The sequence below is a fragment of the Sciurus vulgaris genome, assembly GCF_902686455.1.
Source record: "Sciurus vulgaris genome assembly, chromosome: 12".
Classification (NCBI taxonomy): Eukaryota; Metazoa; Chordata; class Mammalia; order Rodentia; family Sciuridae; genus Sciurus; species Sciurus vulgaris.
Window position 1 is genome coordinate 112820131 of NC_136473.1, and position 19285 is coordinate 112839415.

The 19285-nt window shown below is 56.1% G+C and overlaps 1 protein-coding gene across 1 annotated transcript in view; it reads right to left on the reverse strand.

Annotated features, from left to right (window-relative positions):
* UCK2 (uridine-cytidine kinase 2) overlaps positions 1-19285 on the reverse strand; it is a 55961-nt gene that overhangs the window by 14716 nt on the left and 21960 nt on the right. The window lies entirely within an intron of this gene.

Here is a 19285-nt window from a genome sequence, read left to right on the forward strand (position 1 = left end):
TCCATCCCTAGCCAGGACCACCCGGCAGAAAGCCAGGGCCTCTCCACACACCACCCATGCCCACCGAACCCAGGGCACACTGCAGGGGTGTGCAGAGGGAGGGCCACAAAAGTAATCCCACACCGGTCCTGAAGGACTGTATCCACTAACTCACTTCTTCTTTTCATTTGATACAAAGTTTAACTTTAAAACGTCTATATTAGGAAAACTCTAGAAGCCATAATGCAAGGCTCCCTACAGAACTGGTTGACCTAATTACAACGGATGGAACGCAGAGTTAGAGGTATTTGGGATTCAACCTTAGAGGCATTTTTTCAAGTTACAATTCTTACAAGAGTGTACAGGCATAACCACAGGCCACTCCTGTTACACTAGCCTATGCAAATACAACTGTCTTGTGCAATGTGCCCTGTTGTACAAACCACAGAAGAATCTTGGAGGAACAGTAATATCTGGTCCCATTTGTTAATCATTGAGAGTGATTTCCTTTGCTTGAGTGACACTTTTGCATTTTAACACAGATGAGCATTTTAAACTACTTTTGGCTTTGAAACTGCAGATCTGCTCCCCGCCACCAAAATCACAGAAGGTAAAACTTGCAGGTGACTTTCATCTAAAAGCAAGAATAAACCACGTTTTTAAACATCTGTAGGTCAATGGTTCCCTTTTCCTAACTGGCACGTGTTTCTTACATCCCAAGGTTGCAAGAGAATAGTATTATACACCTGTAGTCTCTACTAATGGAGCATCTAAGAGAACGTGGGCCGGGGGTCGGGTTGTCCCTCATGAAAATCAAAGGGACACAGCAGAGTAAGTAAAGGGACCAGGGGAGGAGGAAAGAGAGAAAGGGAAAGTGCTGAGGAATGCATCAGCCAAATAATAGTGTTGCATCGTGTATATGACCGCACATGAAACAACAAATCCAACCACTGGGTATGACTACAACCACCAACGTAAAGAAAAAAACGGGGGCACCTAGAAGCCTGGAGAACAAAAATGGAGCGATTCAGGGTGCCAGTTATGAAGTGGTCATTCAAGTCACGGCACGTTCTGCCTGTCGTGGAAACACATTAGATGCTGATATGAACAGTGACCCCACCACCAAACACCAGGAAGAAGAGCTGTCCCACCCAATTTGCAGATCAGTTTCCTTAGCCCAGGCATGACCTGGGGCCTGTGCTTTAAGCCTGGGCTAACGAGCAGACGTAACAGCGACTCTGTCTTTACCTAATGCCCACCTGGCTATCTCCTTCACTTCAGATCCCTTTCCCCTAATCCTGATACCCCCTCCCTTCAAATGGAAACAGGGCTTTGGTGCATACCTGTAACCCCAGCCACTCAGGAGGCAGAGGCAGGAGGACGGCAAGTTCAAGGCCAGCCTCAACAACATAACAAGGCTCTAAAAGCAACTTAGTGAGACCCTGTCCTAAAATAAATAAGAAGGGCTGAGGAGGCGACTCAGTGGTTAAGCACCCCTGGGCTCAATCCATCGGTACAAAAAAAAAAAAAAAAAAAAAAAAAAAGAAAAAGAGTCACTTAATGACGAGGGTCTGAGCAGGCAGGCAACCACAGGCCTTGAGCAGCTGAAAGCAGGAGCAGATGCGACCTCCACAGTGGGCTAGGGCTTGAAAGCACCACAGTCACAGTCCAGTGCTGCAGGGCTCCACTTTGGTGGTGGCTAGAGCAGCCAAAATCAGAGAGAGAGAGTGAGGCCAGTTTCGGAGGTGTCTGCTGGCTGGTGTCCATTCACAAGACGAGGCCCAGAGACTAGTTACAAGGGTAATGTGCTTAACACCACTAAATTCACACCTTGAAGTGATCAAGATGAGCCAGGCGCGGTGGCCACACCACAATCCCAGTGACTAGGGAGGCTAAGGCAGGAGGACCGCAAGTACAAGGCCAGCCACTCAGCAACTTAGGGAGACCCTGTGTTAAAATAAAAACTAAAAAGGGGCTGGGGATGTAGCTCACTTAGTAGTGTCCCAAGTTCAATCTCAGTACCGCAAAAAAAAAAAAAAGTTAGGGAAAACTTTACATTATGTGTATTTTGCCACAATTAAAAATAATTATTATCAGAGCCAAAGCTGACAGTGGGCTCAGTGACCTCACTTAGCCATCAGCCCCACGTGGGGGAACAACTGGTACGCCAACTCTGTGGACGAACACCAGGGCAAGGGGAGGCCGGGTGACGTGCCAGGCTGCCAGCCTGAGGGCCAGGGCCCCTCCCAGCCAGGCTGACGCTGCTCTGGGGGCCTGACGCAGCCTGGCTTTGCAGTGTATCTGCGATGATCCTGCCCTTGCCAGTCTGGCACTGAGAGGGGCAGGCAGGTCTGCTGGGGCTGGGGGTTGGCTCTGGATCCAAAGTCAAGGAGAGGTCGACACGGGATCTTGGGAAGGAGACGGAACTCTGAGGACTGGGAGAGTGACCTGCGTGGCAGTGGGAGACATTATTTCATTTCACTCCATTCCAGGACGAGGGAGCTGACCAACTAGGGCTAGGGTCTCACGGTGTCGCCGAACCTCACGCTGAGACTCATCACCAGTGACAAGCACGAGCAGGGCATGCCTTTGGGGCAGGCGGCTCAGTCATGCCTGGGCCAGGCGCCCCCGCCACGCCCTCCCATGACGTGTGGCTGCCCTTCAGGACCAGGCCACAGAGCCTGCTGTCTGTGGACCTGGGCCTCTGAAGCCACGAGCCCCCAATAAACTTTCCCTCCTTGAAATCGTTCTCGTCAGTCTTCAGGTCACAGCAGTGAAAAAGAGGACGAAAACGCCCAGAGTGTCAACGCCGTTTGTGCTGCCTGTTCCCGGCCATCAGCCTTGACTTGGGCTCCAGGGAGTCCACTCGAGTACAAGCTGCTCGGCAGAGGTGGCCGGCCGTGCGCCAGGTCCCACTCCCGAGTCAGCCTCCCAGCTCCCTCAGCTCCCGGCGGCCAGGGCAAGCTCTGGTCAGGCAGATAAGCAGATGTCTTACACGGCAGCTTCCGGGAAGCCTTAACTCATTAACTGACCCTCCTTCTGCTGGGAGAACGTGATAGCCAGAGCTTAAGCACCAGCTAAATGAAGGAGCCAGAGACCGGGGTGATCACAGATCTAGGAGGAAGACAGGTCAGGGCTAAGGTCTCACTGTGTTGCCAGACTTCACACTGAAGCCTGATCACCAGCCAAGATTAGCAGGAGGCCTTTCAGGGGCGAGAGGCCCTGGGGAGGCTCATCCTCTACTGGAGGTTCATCCTCTGCTTTCCAGCACAGGTGGACACAGCATTCATCCCTTTCACCCTCCTGCCCCTCCTGCCACGGGAGCACACAGCACTGTGCCTCCAGAGGACGCTGCAACAGGTGCCACTGGAGCGGAGTGCGGCCTCACCACAGCAGAGTCAGCGCCTCACCCTGGCTGCAGCCTCGGGAACTGAGCAAGGAAGCCTGCTCCTGAGCAGTCATGCTCAACCAGGGCCTGTCGCGGAAGGCAACAGACCATCCTGTCCAGGCCACTCACGGAGGGCTGTCACTTGCAAAGGGAGTCCTCCCAATACTGATACTCGGTGTGAACTTCCCTCTAAAGCTGGGGTCCTCCTTGGCCACAAGGAACTCACCAGCCCACTCATTCCCACGTGCATTCTCACCGAAGGTGAGGCAGGAGACTTCCCTGAGCCAGCTGGACCCTCCGGGTCACCTGCCAACCTCAAGGTATCTGCCCAGGTGTCAGAACAGAGTTGAACAACCTCCACCCTTTCAGCACAAGGAGGAGAGTGCAGGAGACCGTGGACAGCACTGGATGAAAAGCCCACAGGTCCTATAGAGGAGTCCATCCCAAGAAGGCCCAGCTGAGAGGACGTCGCAGAGAAATCCTGACGCTCACAGGCACCCACCTAAGTCCCAGGACTTTCTGGTGACTGACCAACTCATTGAGCTCTGTGGCTGAAAGAGGCCTAAAACCCTCCTGGGCTCATGAGATCCCAAGGCTGGCTCCGCACCCTTCAGAGGCACCAGCACTTAGAGATGAGACGGGCCAGAACCAGCCGAGGGTGGCGAGCCCCGTGAGCCCTCTCAGGACGTGCGGCACACCAGGACTCTCCTACGGACGTCAGCCACCTGAGTATCTGAAGGGGCTTCCAGGAGCCCCAGGCCTCGCGCAAGCCTTTACATCTGCATACAACCTACACGCATCCTCCCGTCCACATCAAACTCACCTTCGGAGGACAGAGACCACCTCACACAGCGCGGTGTGAACAGCAGTCAGGGAGCAGCCCAGAGAAAGGCTGCACACACTTGGTGCAGCTGCCTCTGCTAAGGACGCGTTCTCAACCCGAGGGTGGCCAAAGCAGGCTCGCATAGCCTGCGGAGATGGAGGGCGACCCCTGCCGCGGGCTCCGCATCCCCGCCTTGTGCATTAGGAAACCGAGTCACAGAGAGGCAGACTAAGTGACCTGCCCACGATCACAGGTTTGGAGAACGGCTGACAGAGCCTTCACCCTGGCAGGCCGACTGTGGGACAAGCACCCTTGACCACTGCCAGGAGCCGATGGAACCTCTTCCCTTCCAGGGCCACAGTGGCCAGGGCACAGGGCCTTGTTACTGACGCTGGCGGGGTCTCAGAAGGCGGCCTTTCTGATAAACACTCACTAGAAGAGGAGATGAGCCCCTCGGCTCCTCCACAGTGCACTGCTTGGTGCCACATGGTGGCTAGGGACACGCTGAGGCCCACGTGCCTGGAGAGATGGAGGGACAGTGCTGAAAACCTCGGCCCACTGTGCGGTGACCGGGGCACCTTTGGGAATGCAGTACAGATGGAGCCCGACCTCGGCCCCCCAGGCAGCACGGAGCACGGTGCGGGGAGAGCACAGCATGCCTCAGGATACCCTGCAGCGCTTGCGGGCTGAGGGCCACACAGGACAGGCGCTACGCGGGGACGGCACTGAGTGCTCTGCTGGACGGGCCGACTCTGCCACTCCAGTGATCCCTATCCAGACTGGGAAGCCCGGGAACAGACTCCCGGTTATCAGAAGGTTTCCATTTCCTCTTTCCTTCTCCCCCAGCATCCGCATCTCATGCCCAGCTACGGAGCAGAGGTGCAAGGGATCAAACCAGGTGCCCAAGAGCCACTGCCCGACCTTCTGTGTAGATGGCATCTTTACTGAATTTGAAAACTGAATTTAGAGCTGGGCATAGTGGTATTTGCCTTTAATCCCAGTGACTTGGGATGCTGAGGCAGGAGGCAAGTTAAAGGCCAGCCTCAGCAACTTAGCAAAACCTTGTCTCAAAATAAATAAAAAGGGTTGGTGGTGCAGCCCAGTGGTAGAGCAACCCTGGGTTCAATCCCAGTACCATAAAAGGGGAGACGCAATTTATTACTTACTCCTCACGACTTCTGAAGAGAGGGGCTCAAATCCTCCACAGCAGCCTCAACTCCCTGCTGTGTCTTCTGCTAGATTCTGCCATATCTATCACTCACCAACACATCCAGGGCACCAAACTCTAGGACCCAAAACGTTAAGAAGAAACCAAGCGCAGGGGCACACTAACCTCAGGACGCTCGGGGCTGAGGCAGGAGGATCAGAAGTTCAAGGTCAATCCCAGAGCAGGAGATGTGGCTCAACAGTGCATCATTTCTGCCTTCCATCTCCAGTACAGGGCGGGCAAGGGGTGGTGGGCAACGGGCAACCACAGAAAATAACCCCCAAAGCTATGAAGACCGTGTTACTGTGGGAAGGACAGAGAACTCAGCACTTTGGAAGCCACACGAATCACCAGGGCTAATCTACCGACAGAGAGGGAGGCAGCCGTGCCTTGGACGTCGTGAGCACCTGTGAGGACCTGGGAAGCTGCAGGCCCTCCCGGCTCTGCACCCGCTCCTCGGCCGCGGGCCACCAGGGCCCGACGGGCCTCACACCGCCCAGGGCCCTCCACACTCCTCAGAGCCACCTGCCGCGTGAGCAGCATGGCTCCCGGGCCTCGTCCAGAGGAAGCGCAGGAGGCTGCAGGAGCGTCAGGAAGCTCTGTAGCAACCGGCGCCAGAGGCCCTTCTCCCCCTCAGACTGCAAGGACCCTGCCGGTCTACGCGACCGCCTGGAACTCCGGTCAGGCTGAGTCAGAAGGGTGGCAGCACCACGCGTGACCCAGCGCAGGAACAGAAGCGAGCTGGTGGCTGCAGGTTGAGGGACAAGGGGACGCGTCCTGAAGCTCGTGCAGTGCACGCAGCGAAGAGGGGGGCGTGGCAGAGGCTACGAGCACCTCAAACCCAGAAGGCCCTCTTTGCTCCTCGATATTTGTGATCCCAGAAACCACCCTCACCTTCGAAATTCCTTTTCCTCATGAAGCACTGCCAATGCGTGGCTGATGGAGACGTGCCCGTGCTTTCCCTGGGGCAGACTGGATTTGGGGTGGGAGCCCGCAGGCTGAACCTCTGTGCCACGCCCCACCTGGTTCCCAGAACCCCAGCACATGACACAACGTGGGAGAAGGTCCTCGCAGGTGTGACCAAGGAACTGGTCTTGAGACCAGGTGGATCTGAACTAGGAAACTGGAAAGGTGAAGGCAGAGACAGGCAGAGTCGCCGAGGCGAGGCCAGGACTGGAGTCTGCAGCAGAGGCAGCACCCGGCCAGGAGAGAAGTCTGGCCACTCTCCAGCAGTCCCTCCAGGTGCGGGTCCTCCTGTCAACTGAGGCGACAACTGTGTTGCTTCAGGCCACCAAGCCTGGAGGAATTTGTTCCAGCAGCCCTTGGAAACTGATACCCTGGCCAGATTTTAAGAGGTGAATTCAATTTGGCTTTTTTTTTTTTTTTTTTTTTTGGTACCAAGGATTGAATCTGGAGGTGCTTAACCACTGAGCCACATCCCCAGATCTCTTTGATTTGTATTTTGAGACAGATTCTTGCTAATTTGATTGGGGTCTCACTAAATTGCCAAGGCTGGCCTCAAACTTACAATCCTCCTGCCTCAGCCTCCTCAGTCATTGGGCCACCAATAGATTTGGATTTGTTTTTTTGTTTTCCTAAAATCACAACAGATATGAGCACTTTCTTCTATTTAAGTACCCTCCTGTTTTTCTCCACTCCCAGAGGATACGTGCCCATAAAGACATGTCATTACAGTCTATAATCTTTTCTTGCATAACTTTTTGTTTGCTCTGATAGTAAACTCTTCTCTCAGGAACTCAGGCGTGTCTGCTTCACAGAATACTCCAGTTAATAATTATTGCACACACAAAACAGACCTGCTGAGCAGACAATCTGCTGTCCCTTGTTGGCAGGAGTTGCTGGCAGACCCAGCGCGAGCTTCAGGGTCTTCAAAGCCCACAGCAATCACTGTGGGCAGATGTGCAAACAGTACCACTTCAGGGCGCCTCCAGCAGGATGGGTCTGAAAAAGCTTGATGGAGGAGGACCACCACCCACCCCACGGTCTCGGAAACGGAGGGGCCCTCTAGCACCGGTCTGGGTGCTCGAGACTGGGCGTGACCCAACTGCACCGCACCTGCCCTCCGCGTGCCAGCATCCCCACCTGTGTCCCTGCACAACGGGCTCCGGAAAGCCACGCACCAAGCTGCGGCCTGAAGAACGGGCTCTGGAATCGCCCTCTTCTCGAACGCACACCGACGACCACTCCGCACAGGCCCAGCACTGCACCTCTGCAGCTCAGCGGGGAACTGCGCCACGCGCCCCACTGATGTCCCTCACTCACGTCTGTAACACCGTTCAAGGCGTTATCACAGCACCAAACCGGGACCCAGCTACAACTGCACCACGGTTACAAACTAAGGCCCGGGAAAGAAAAGGCTTCCACACCTTGTCTTCAGCTCTCTCCAGAGCCACCTGAGAAAGCAGGGACAGAGCCAGCTCTGCCCCTGCACTGCCGCTTCTACCTCCACTCTGCAACTTACATGGGAAGAAAGGAAGTCTCAGGCCAAAGGCTCTCCGTACACATTCAAATCACAAGGCAGTCCTTCAATAAGCAGGTGGAGTGGGCGCAGCAGAGCACACTGTTCTCCCAGCAACTCGGGAGGCTGAGGCAGGAGGAGCACAAGTTCAAAGCCAGCCTCAGCAACTTAGGGAGACCCTGTCTCCAAACAAAAAAAATAATAAAAATAAAAAGGGCTGGGGTTGGGGATGCCGCTCAGTGGTTAGGCACCCTGGGTTCAATCCTCAGTAACAAAAAAATAAGAAGCAGGTGGTGGACTCAGAAAATGACTCATGCATAAAATTAAAATTAGAGCACTGTAGTTCTGGTAATGATGAAGGCTAGGGTAGTTAATGGCTAAAAAAGAGTGGCTCGGTCTACACTGAGATCATGAGGAACTGCAGGTAGACCCGCAATAGGGAGAGCAGGTTGTTCGTAGAAAAGATTAAGGGCGTTGAAAAGAGGAGGCTGGGAAGAGGGCCATCCTCCCAATGACCAAGCAGAGAACTCAACAGGAAGGACTTCCACACCAAGGCTCTGAGCAAACAGGGAGAGGCAGCTGTTTTCTCTCATTATAAAAACTGCTGCATAATAGCCGGAGGGGAGGGGAGGGAGGGAGGGAGTGAGAGAGCAAGAGCGAGTGAAAGCAAGACAGACATACAGACACACACACACACACACGCACACGCACACAAAAGAAAGAAAAGTTGTTGTTCTGGTGTTCAAGTTTGTGATCCCAGAGACTCAGAGGAGGCTGCGACAGGAGGATTGAAAGTTTAAAGCCAGCCTCAGCAACTTAGTGAGGCCCTGTCTCAAATAAAATATAAAAAGGGTTGGGGATGTGGCTTAGTGGCTAAGTGCGCCCGAGTTCAATCCCTGGTACCCCCAGCCCAAAATCTAACTTCCTGGTTTTCTCCATTTGCCTTCCTACTTTAAATGAGGTCCAACATCTTTGATGGACCTGACAGGTTTGTTTGTGAAACTAGTCTGCTGGGGTCTTGTATTCACTTGTTATTAGATGACTTGATTGCTGATTTACAACAGTTCTTCACATACCAAGAAAGCTGGCTGCTTCTCATGGGGATCACACGTTCCTGGGGGTGGAGTACACGGTGCTCCACCACTGAGCTACATCCCCAGCCCGTTTTGTTTACTGGAGACAGGGTCACACCAAGTTGCTGAGGCCGGCTTGGAACTTTCATGGGTCATAAATTCTTTTTCGGTCAACTATCTTTTTACTTTAAAGAAATATTTTGTAATGAAATCTAATAGCAATTAATGTCTGATCATCCAGAGTTTGTTTACTGTGCTGTATTAGGAAAGCGTCCTCACCCTGAGACCTCTCTCCTCATGCCCCGGCTTCCCCATCCAAGCCTGCTCTCCTCTCCAGTGGCTCTCACCTGAGTCCTCAAACTGACCACAGAGGACCGCAAGAAGGCACCAACCCAGTGGCTCCCTGAGAGAAAAGATGGGCCGGACCCCCAAGAGGGCAGAGCGCAAGCACCTGCCGGCAGCGAGGGCTGGAGAGGGGGTGAAGGAATGTCCCGTGATCGCAAGGTCTGGCAGAGAGCAGCTGTGTCTCTCAAGACGCAGGTCTACCTCTGACCAGGTCTGCCTCTGACCAGGTCTGCCTCTGACCACTGCTCACAGCTGGGCGCATACCTGCGGGCCAGGCCTGTGGCCTGAGGATCCAAGGCTCCCCTGTGAAGCACAGGGCTCTTCCCCCCAATGTGGGCATTCTCTGAAAGGGGGGATCCCGCTGTCGCCCCCAAACGGCCTGATCTGCACACGCGCAACCCAGGAAACCTGCACTGGAGAAACAGGCCCGGAGAAACAGCACCCAGAGCTGAAGACACCAGGCTCCCCATTGCACCTGGACCAGCTCTGCAGAAACCCGTGAGGAACACGCCTCAGGAGTGAGGGCCGCCTCTCCAGCAGAGGCCCCCCGCCAGGCCCAGCTCCCTGGGCCTCTGAGGGGTGGATCATCGTCCCCGTCATGATGAAGCTCCTTTCAACAGCAGACAGTGACTCGTGCTGCCCCCACTGCACCCCACACATGGAGGTCACCTTGACACAAAGACCTGCAGAGCGTGGCGACACCACAGGCACACGGGGCAGCCAGACTGCATCAAAATCAACAGAGCAGAAAGGGAGACTGGCATGGGAACATCATTCCCGTGCCAGGGGGTCACAGCCTGGGGATGAGGAAGTCCCAGGGCTCACACACCAGCAGGGATCGAGCGTCTCCAAGAGAGGCATGTGGCCTGCAGACCCGAAACAGACTTCCAGGTCTCCTCGGGGTCTCCTCCCTGGGTCTCCTCCCCATCCCCTCCCTGTTCCCTCCAGGTCTCAGGTCTCCGTTCTCCTCCAGGGTCTCTTCCCAGCTCTCCCCCAGCTCTCCTCCAGCTCTCCTCCGGGTCTCTTCCCGGGTGGGTTGGGTGGCTGCTCTGGTTCTTCCCGTGGCTACTTCGCTTTTGTGTTTGTAAGACTGGAGGCTCAAGGGGTGGACGTGCTCGGCTGCAGCACACTTCGGGTTTCTCTTTGGTTCAGTTCTGGGTCCACTCGTTTCTCCCTAAACCTCAGATGAACTCAGGGAACCTGCTCTATACTATGAGCTTTGTCACCGGAGAAAATGAGTGTAGAGTGAATCAAACTCAGTTCTGAACTCTGTTGTAACAAGTAATAACACACAGTTTTTTTGTTTGTTTGTTTGTTTTTTGGGGGGGTGCTGGGGATTGAACCCAGGGCCTTGTGCTTACAAGGCAAGCACTCTACTGACTAAGCTTCCTCCCCAGCCCCTAACACACAGATCTTAACAGGGAAAAAAGATATGCCACATGGACACCATTCTAGGAATGCAAATGGAAACCACAACCACTCTTTCAAGCCCGAGAGGAGGGTAATTATTAAGAAGAAGAAAAATCAACAGAAAGTAAGTCTGAGCTCTGAGTAGTAAGCTCGGCGGTGGGTGCGCCTCTGCGAGAGCAGCGTGGCCAAGGGCTCTCCTCCAGAGCCAGATGGGTCTGCTGCGAGACGCGAGGGGCCAGCTACGGACGTGGGACTGGACGAACTGACCGTGAGCACCCGGACGCCCACCACCCGTCACACTTCGCGCGAGAGCAGAAGCCACCCGGACCAGCCGCCCCACGGTGGCAGATGAAGGCTGCACAACTGCTCTCCATGCGGACAATGGAACACGGCCACCAGAGCTAGAGACTGACACAGCCGCACTCGGGGAAAGCAAGCCGGTCACGCTCTAGGGTCCCCCTGGATGGCCCCCCCAGAGCAGCCGGGTGTGCCAAGGCAAAGGACAGCAGGGTGGCCGGGCCGGGGAAGGCGAGGAAGCCCTGCAGCGGAGGCCGAGGCGGCCGCACACACCCGAAAGCTGCCGAAGGCTCCACCCTGTAGGGAGCTATCTGTCCACCCTGCTGCTCTCCCCACTGCTGCGCCGTGCGTTCAGAGCAAGGCCTGCGCCACATCAGCACCGAGCCCTCCACAAGAGCACGCTGAGCCCAAGTGACACTCCTCAGGCAGAGTCACTAGCACCAGAGGAGCTCCAGGTTCACAGTGGAGACACTCCCTGGAAGCTCCCTGCACAGGGCGGGCTGCTCCCCACACTTTTCTCCTCGCAGACTCGGCGTGGTCAGTGACAGCGCGCCGGATCCCACCATGCCCTGCACAGTCATATCCATCTTCCAGCAGCTCAGGCGTGGGCTCCGCCTCTCCAGCCTCCGCTGACTTGCCCTCCTGGGAAGCCTCTCTGAGTGGCGCCGTCGGCAGGGCTCCGCCTCGTCCCGCCCCTCGCCCCGCCCCACCGCCTCTGGGTGGCGCCCATTGGCAGGGCTCCTCCTCACCCCGCCCCCCGTCTTTGGCAGGGCTCCGCCTCGTCCAGCCCCTCGCCCCGCCCCACCGCCTCTGGGTGGCGCCCATTGGCAGGGCTCCTCCTCGCCCCGCCCCCGCCTTTGGCAGGGCTCCGCCTCGCCCCGCCCCTCGCCCCGCCCCACCGCCTCTGGGTGGCGCCCATTTGCAGGGCTCCCCCTCGCCCCGCCCCTCGCCCTGCCCCACCGCCTCTGGGTGGCATCCATTGTCAGGGCTCCGCCTCGCCCCGCCCCTCGCCCCGGCCCGCCTTCCACTCAAGGCCCTCCTGAGGTCCCAGCCCCAGGTCAGACCTGGGAGGCAAGCCCTGGCCCAGGAGCGAGCCACACGTCCCCTCAGTGGGTGGGCGCCATGCCTGTCCGGTGCCTCTGAAGCCAGGCCTCCTGAGCTGAGCTCCCCGCAGCTGCCGCATGCCCGGTCTGCGTACCCCCCGGTGCTGCCGCAGGCGACGCCCTGGATGTGTGGCTAGGCATTACAACGACGCTCACCCCGGGTCCCTTGACCACCTCGTCATGGTGACTACCTGAAGAGCTTTATACCAAAGGGAAGGGACAGTCTGTTGGAGAGGCAGTAACACAGGAGACCCCTCTTTTTCCATGATAAAAATACGACTGCATGGAAAGAAAACCAATGACCCCCAAAAAAAGGCTAGACAAGAGAAGCGACTGGGATGACAGCCTCCCTGGTGCGCACCTGCTGCGGCTCTGCTGCCGCCCTCGTTCCCCTGCTGGGTGCACCTGGGAAACTGCCACAGCGCTGCCAGCAGCAAGGCTTCTGCCACAGCCCAACCACACGCAGGACACGTGCACCCTGACCAGCGGACTCCAGCTCTAGAATCTGTCCCAAGGACGAAATTAGGAACAAAAACACGTATTGCCAAACATGGCCACCACTGCACAGAAGGGTACCAACCTACACAGCCGCCAGTGGTAGGCACCGTTACATCCTGGTACTCTACAGACACAAGAAGTGTGCACAGCTGCCACAGTCACATTCCAGAGGAGAGCTGGTAATGTGCAAACAGGCAGGACACACCACCCAACAGTGCAGTCAGTGGGGTGGACATGGTCCACGTCCACAGACTAAGTCAACCACACACTGAAAACATTCAGTGCTATGGTGACAAGATATGAGGGTCAAGTCACAATAGCCAGATTGTGGAACCAACCGAGATGCCCTTCAGTTGGCGAATGGATAAAGAAACTGCGGTGTACATATTCACAAGGGAATATTACTCAACCATAAAGAAGAATAATATTATGGCATGTGCTGGTAAATGGATGAAGTTGGAAAATATCATGCTAAGTGAAATAGGCCAAGCCCAAAACACCAAAGGCCAAATGTTTTCTCTGATAAGTGGATGACGATACATAACAAGGTGGGGGTAGCGGGGTGAAGAGAAGAATGAGGACGGTGCAGAGGAAAATGGTGCAGGAGGGGGTGGGGGAAGAAATCGAGACAGACATCGTTACCCTAAGTACATGTATGATAACATAAATGTTGTGAATCTACATCGTGTACAACCATAGAAACGAAAAGTCGTACCCCATTTGTGTACAATGAATCAAAATGTAAAATAAAAAAGATATGAGGGCCCCCCAAAAACTCAAGTGTGAGACAGCCCAACAATGTTCAGGTGAGATAATGAGGTCACAAGAGCTGCGACCTCCATCAGTGGACTGATCCCCTGACACAGATTAACTGGGTGGTAACTGCAGGCAGGAGGAATGTAGCCAGGGAGGTGGGTCACAGGCGGAGGTGGGGGGTGCCTTTGGCGTCTGTTTTGTCCCTGGTGGGCAGAGTGCTCTCTGCTTCCTGGTTGCCACGTCCTGAGCTGCTCTCCTTCTCCACACCCTCCTGCCATGACGTTCTGCTCCCCTGGGGCTGAGAGCTAGGGACTTGGCCATCCATGAACTGAACCTCTGAAACCATGAGCCAAAATAAACCTTTCCTCCTCTCAGTTGTTCTTGTCGGATCCTTTTGTCACAGCAATGAAAACCTGACTATATTCAGCAAAAACATAATGCACCTATACTAAACATATGTACCTTCCTAAACAATACAGTAGTAAAAACTATTAACACAGCATTACATCTTTTAGACAAGTACTCGAAGTGTGATTCAAGTATCCAGGAAGACAGCATGGATGATATGCAAATACTAAGCCATTTTAAAAAGGATTTTGAGCGTTCTCAGACTTGGGGAGCAGGGGAGTTCCTGGAATCATTTTCCCAGACCCCAAGGAATGGCCGATTGTAAGATCTCCAAGTTCCATAGATGTGTGTATATAAAAAAGCTTAGCACCGAATTTTATAGTGTAACAGTCACGCCTGGGAGATGGAGGTGCAGATCATTTTCTTCCTTTATCGTAATTTTTTATGTACTAAGTAAGGCTCAAAGCAGTCCAACCCTTCACCCCACACACAAGATACTGACACCTGTAGAAAGAAAACATCTGTTTCTGAAATGTCACTTCAAGACATCCATCCTCAGGGAAGTGCTGGGGAGTGACGCTGGTCAAGGTCACACTGTCCTACTGTGTGCATGTGCAGATACGTGACGAGTCCCATCTTCATGCACAGCCATGATGCGCCAACAAGAAAACGTGGGGAAAACCATCCTCGTTTACTACCCTCGGGGGCATGGCCACCACAAAACCCAAGGAAGGCCCACGGAGACGGGCAGATCCAGGACCCTGGCATGTGAGGTCACCTGGGTGTTGAGAACAGACAGGACCAGACCGCAGTGACTGAATGAAACGTGTAAGGGCCGCCACACTTCTCACACCCCCTGGTAGTGTCACACACTTTGAATGCTCTCTGCCACACACTAAGCTAGTCTGCACAGCCGCTGTCAGGACCCCGATGATCTTATGGCTCCATTGCCAACACTCAGCACTGACAGAACCCTGCTGGGGCTCGGCTGCACAAGGACACGCAGACTCTTCCACGTGCATCCAGCATCGGTTCCGAAAGCGGCACTGCTCCCTCCTCCACAGGCCCTTGGCTTGAGGACGTTTCCATCTTGACAAAACAACCCTGTAGGCAGTCCCCGGCTTACAGACCTATGGCCACTGAGAGGTCACTCACTGGGCTGAACAGGGAACACATTTCCCCACCAGTGAGAGAGACCGGGTCCCAGCTTAACCTTCGTGCTGTGCTAGGCAAGCAACCCAGGACCTGACACATGCCAGGCAAGCGCGCCACCGTGGAGAGACGGCACAGCCGCAGCTGGCTTCTGACACCAGCTTCCAGTGCCAGCTTGACACACATGCTGGTGAAACACTGAAGGTGTCTCAGGAGACAGAGGACACCGGTGGACGCCCAGAACCGCGGCAGCGCAGGCACGTGGAGACTGCTGTGCTCCCCAGTCTCAGCTGCATGCTCCCACAGCTGAGGGGCGACAGGGCTTCTCCAACACCAGCTGCCCGCAGCACCCCTCCACCTGCCACCCAGCCCTCTAGTGTGTCCCCTAGGCGACCCCCCAGGGCCCAAATCCCTCTTAGGGCAGATCTGGGCCCCCAGAGCTGGGCAGACAGTGCCCTCTGGCTGGACGTGGCAACAGACCTGTGGCTCAGATCCCAGGACCATGACGACATACTTCCTGGGTCTCCAGCCAGCTGGCATCTGAGGCTAGGCAGTGGACCCACCTCTACGCAGCTGAGTGCCTATCAGAATCCCTGCTTTAGATAACGTTTTGTGTTGTGTTCAGGAAAGTCCTTCCATTCGTTCTTAAATTTCACATCCAAATCTAATAAGCTTCACAGGCTTCAAAAGCCACCAAGAGGGAAGTAGAAGGAGACCCATGGCTTGGTGAGAGCCTCCCTCTAGGCTGGGCACAGGAGGAAGCAGGGTTCAGGTGTGCTGCCAAGGTTGGGTGGCTGAGCAGGCCCACTCGGCGGCTCTCGGGAAGCTAGGGAAGCTAATGTCTAGGATTAAGTTGTCCCCAGTGTTGTGCTCAACGGGCCCATCTATGTCAGGCAGATGGCGTTTGGCGCCTCCAGCCTCTGTGCCCCAGGTGCCTGGTGTGCTTTCTGCCGCAGCACTGTCCTGGTCCTACCTTCTGGCGAGAGCAGCTCTGAGACTCCTCGGCTGCAAAGCAGCTTGAGGACACACCCAGCGCAGCAGGGGACTCAGGGCCTCCTACCACTGAGACCAAGGGCTGGAGAACAGGTGAGACCACACGTGAGCACAGTCGGGAGCCAAACCAGGCGATGTGGATGTTTCCAGGCAGGTGCCGAGCATGGTTCCCACCGGGGGACAGAAGGACCCAGAATTTTATGTCCATGAAGGCAAGAACCTACGAGGAGACTCATGAAAGAACAGAAATGACACGGGCCTCTCTCAGAGCCGCTCTGTCAAGTACTGCCCAGCAACTCCTGAAAATCACGGAAGAATGGCAACACTGGGGCCACGAAGCTGGCATTATTTTGCGGGAAGCAGCACGGTTAGGGAAGAGGCGCAAGCTGGGCCACACAAGCTGTTGAGTCTAGATGTGGTTTCTGGGCTCAGGTGGCTCCCCGTCCCTGAGCCTCAGCCAGGCAGCAGCCCCATCTGACAGGCACTGAGAAACACTCCAGAGGCAGACGGCGTTGGCGGCTGACGGGTGATAGCTGGCAAGGCGTCGCTACAGTCTGCAGTTGGTGCTCCCCAGAACCGGCACGCGGAAACTTGATCCACAGGCAGTGGTATGAAGATAGGGCTGGGGTGCGGGGTCAGATCACAAGGGCTCTGCCCTCATGAGCGGGACTGGTGCCCTTGGGGTGGGGGTTGAAGCCACGTGTGGTCGCACAACAAGCACCTTTCGCAAAGCCTGACACCATGACTGCTGTGGCCTTCCTGTGGACCTCCAGCCAGTAAGTTCTACTGTTTACTAACTGCCAGTCTCAGGTGTTTTGTTACAGCAGCCCAGAGAGACTTAGAGTTGCTTTATTTTCTTTTTTTCAACAAAGAGCAGTTTCAAGCACCTACAAGTTCCTGGTAAAGGATCAAGTCTTTTAGGTTGACCATGCAGACTTGGTCCCCTACTGCCTCTCGGTTCCAAAGATGCTAATTGACAACAAGTGAGTAAAGAACAGTGAACAGATGCGGTCTGAGATGAAGAATCCACTCTGCATGAAAGGAGGTAATATGGAGGCCAACAACCACGGTCCCCTCCCCTTCTAACCACAGTGGCAAGGCCGCTCAGAAGCAGCGGAGTGTGGTCTTGAGACAGGGAGAGGCATAGGGAGAGGGGTAAGCGCAGCCATGAAGGTGGAGACAGGGGGTCGACAGCCCCCAGCAGGCAGTGGGCCTAGGCTGAGCACCAGAGGCTGCCCTGCAGCACAGCGGACAGGCACTCCCAGACCGGTGCCTGGGCTGCAGTGAAACACAAGGGGCACTGAGCTGCACACCCCGAGCTGCTGCGAAGAACCAAGGAGCCACCAAGGGCCCAGAGGAGGAGGCGGGCGCGTCCTGCCAGACCTGAGCTCAGGAGACCAATCCTGTGACAGGGTGTTCTCAGGTCCCAAAGCAGGAGAAGGTTCTGGGATCTGGGACCAAGGGCAGGAATGAGCAGGACAGCACAGGACCAAGAAGGGACCAAGAGACTGCAGAGAGGAGCACCAGGCGACTGAACGTGGCTCAGGCGGCGGCAGACTCCAGCAGGAGGGAGGCCGTGGCTCCTACTAGGTGGCTCCTCTAGACATCAGGAAAGTCAGGGCAGCAACGGTGTCGTCCCGCCAGCAGACTGCCAGCAGCCTCCTCGCATTCACTGGAACACGCATCCCAGGAAGTTCCAGCCGGGTGGCATGTGGCCTTTACACGTGTTCACTACAGTCCTCCTCCCTGTGCCATGATGTGCGTGCGGCTCTGAACTTTATCTTTTTTATTCTTCAAAATAGTTATTAAACACACTGTAGCAATAAAAGCAGGACACGCAGGGCAGACGCCAACCTGGAGAATCTGACTCAGGAGCCGCCCAGCCCAACACCGGCTGCTCACCAGGCAGCTCCCTAGTGACAAACACCACAGTGCCAGCTCCACGGCACCGTCACGCAGTGCACACAGCCCGAGCGCCTGGCCCCCGTCACCTGCCTCGTCAGCAACTGGTCTGTCCCTGCAAGAAGGGTCGCCGCCAGCCCACACCACAGCAAGCAGCTTCTGGCAGGGAAGGAGAGCCCCTGCCCAGAGCAGACTCTGCTCCTCTAGGTGACCGCCCCGGGGCTGGGGCACGGCCTGAGCGCCAGGCGTGGAGTCACTGCAGGTGTAAGGAGGGGCAGGAAGCGGCAGCTGCTCACTCAGCTCAGCCTGTGACGAGTCCAGACACTTCTGTGGCAAAGCCTGGCATGACCTTCCTGGACATGGCCACTCTCTAGGGACAAGTTCCCAGGGCGCAGAGCAGCTGGCTGCTCAGTTGTCACTCGGCAGCAAACAGTGAATTTAGGCAAGGCTGCATGAGGGCGGATCAGGCACCTCGGCCCCTCTGCTGGACACGCAGGAGGGGGAGGCCAGGGCAGGAGGAGAGCTGGGAGACCACGGCTGCTCCCGGATCCAGCTGCTGGGCAGCCTCCACTTTCTCCCCATGGTAAAGGACCGGTGCACCTCCCCTCAGGATAGAGGACACAGACGTTCCAACCTCTGACCACCTTGCACAGTGGCTGGAACGCTCCAGAAATACAAGCATCTCACGGGTCTCAAAGCTGATCCCCGGATCTGGAGACATCGCACGCCTCAGTCCCCTGCAGCAGACGGGCCCCTCTCCCTCCCGGGAGCTGCTGACCTCCTCAGCTGGGCGACACTGGTGGCCTGAGGAGGAAGCGCTCCACCCTGCACTCTGCTCCCACTCCCCTGCGGCTCAGGCCCTCACCTTCCCTCTCCCCAGGGCGCCCTGCCTCCTGCCAGGTGCGCCCCATGTCAGAGGCCCTCGGTGGTGGGCATACAGCAGGCACTCGGTGCTGACAAATGCACGCAGGGCTCAGGCGGTCCCGCTGGAGGCTGCCAGGGCCTCCCTGGGCTCCAGGTGGCTGGCAGAGGCGGCATTCAGAAGACAATGCGCCACCCCCACTCGGTGGTGACTCCACCGGCAGGGAAGCAGGGCAGGAGCAGCCACTCCTGCTCTTTGGCCCCTCCCACCCCTGCAGGAATCCACCCCGAGGCCGCCAGGCTGCGCTTCTCTGCTCCACAGGGACCAGAAACAGTGGCAGAGCACTTGCCCAGCATGGTGAGCAACGCCCTGCGTTCCGTCCCAGCACCACACACCCAACACTCTCAGACTCTGGAAACATGTTCCAGTTGTCACCTGCAGCTGCCAAAGGCCTGACACTCACTCTGGAAGTGCGTCCTGATCAGTCATCCGCTGAAGCTCTCCACTCCCACTAGGTAAGCCCCGGGCTCAAGAGTTCGGAAGGCCAGTCAAGTCGCCTGGCAAACCACTGGCAAGCAATCTGATGCCACCTAGGGTGACGACCCTGGGGCCACTGGCTGAAATCATCCTAAGCTCTGGTCCCAGGAGTCTCTCCTCTGGCCAATGGCAG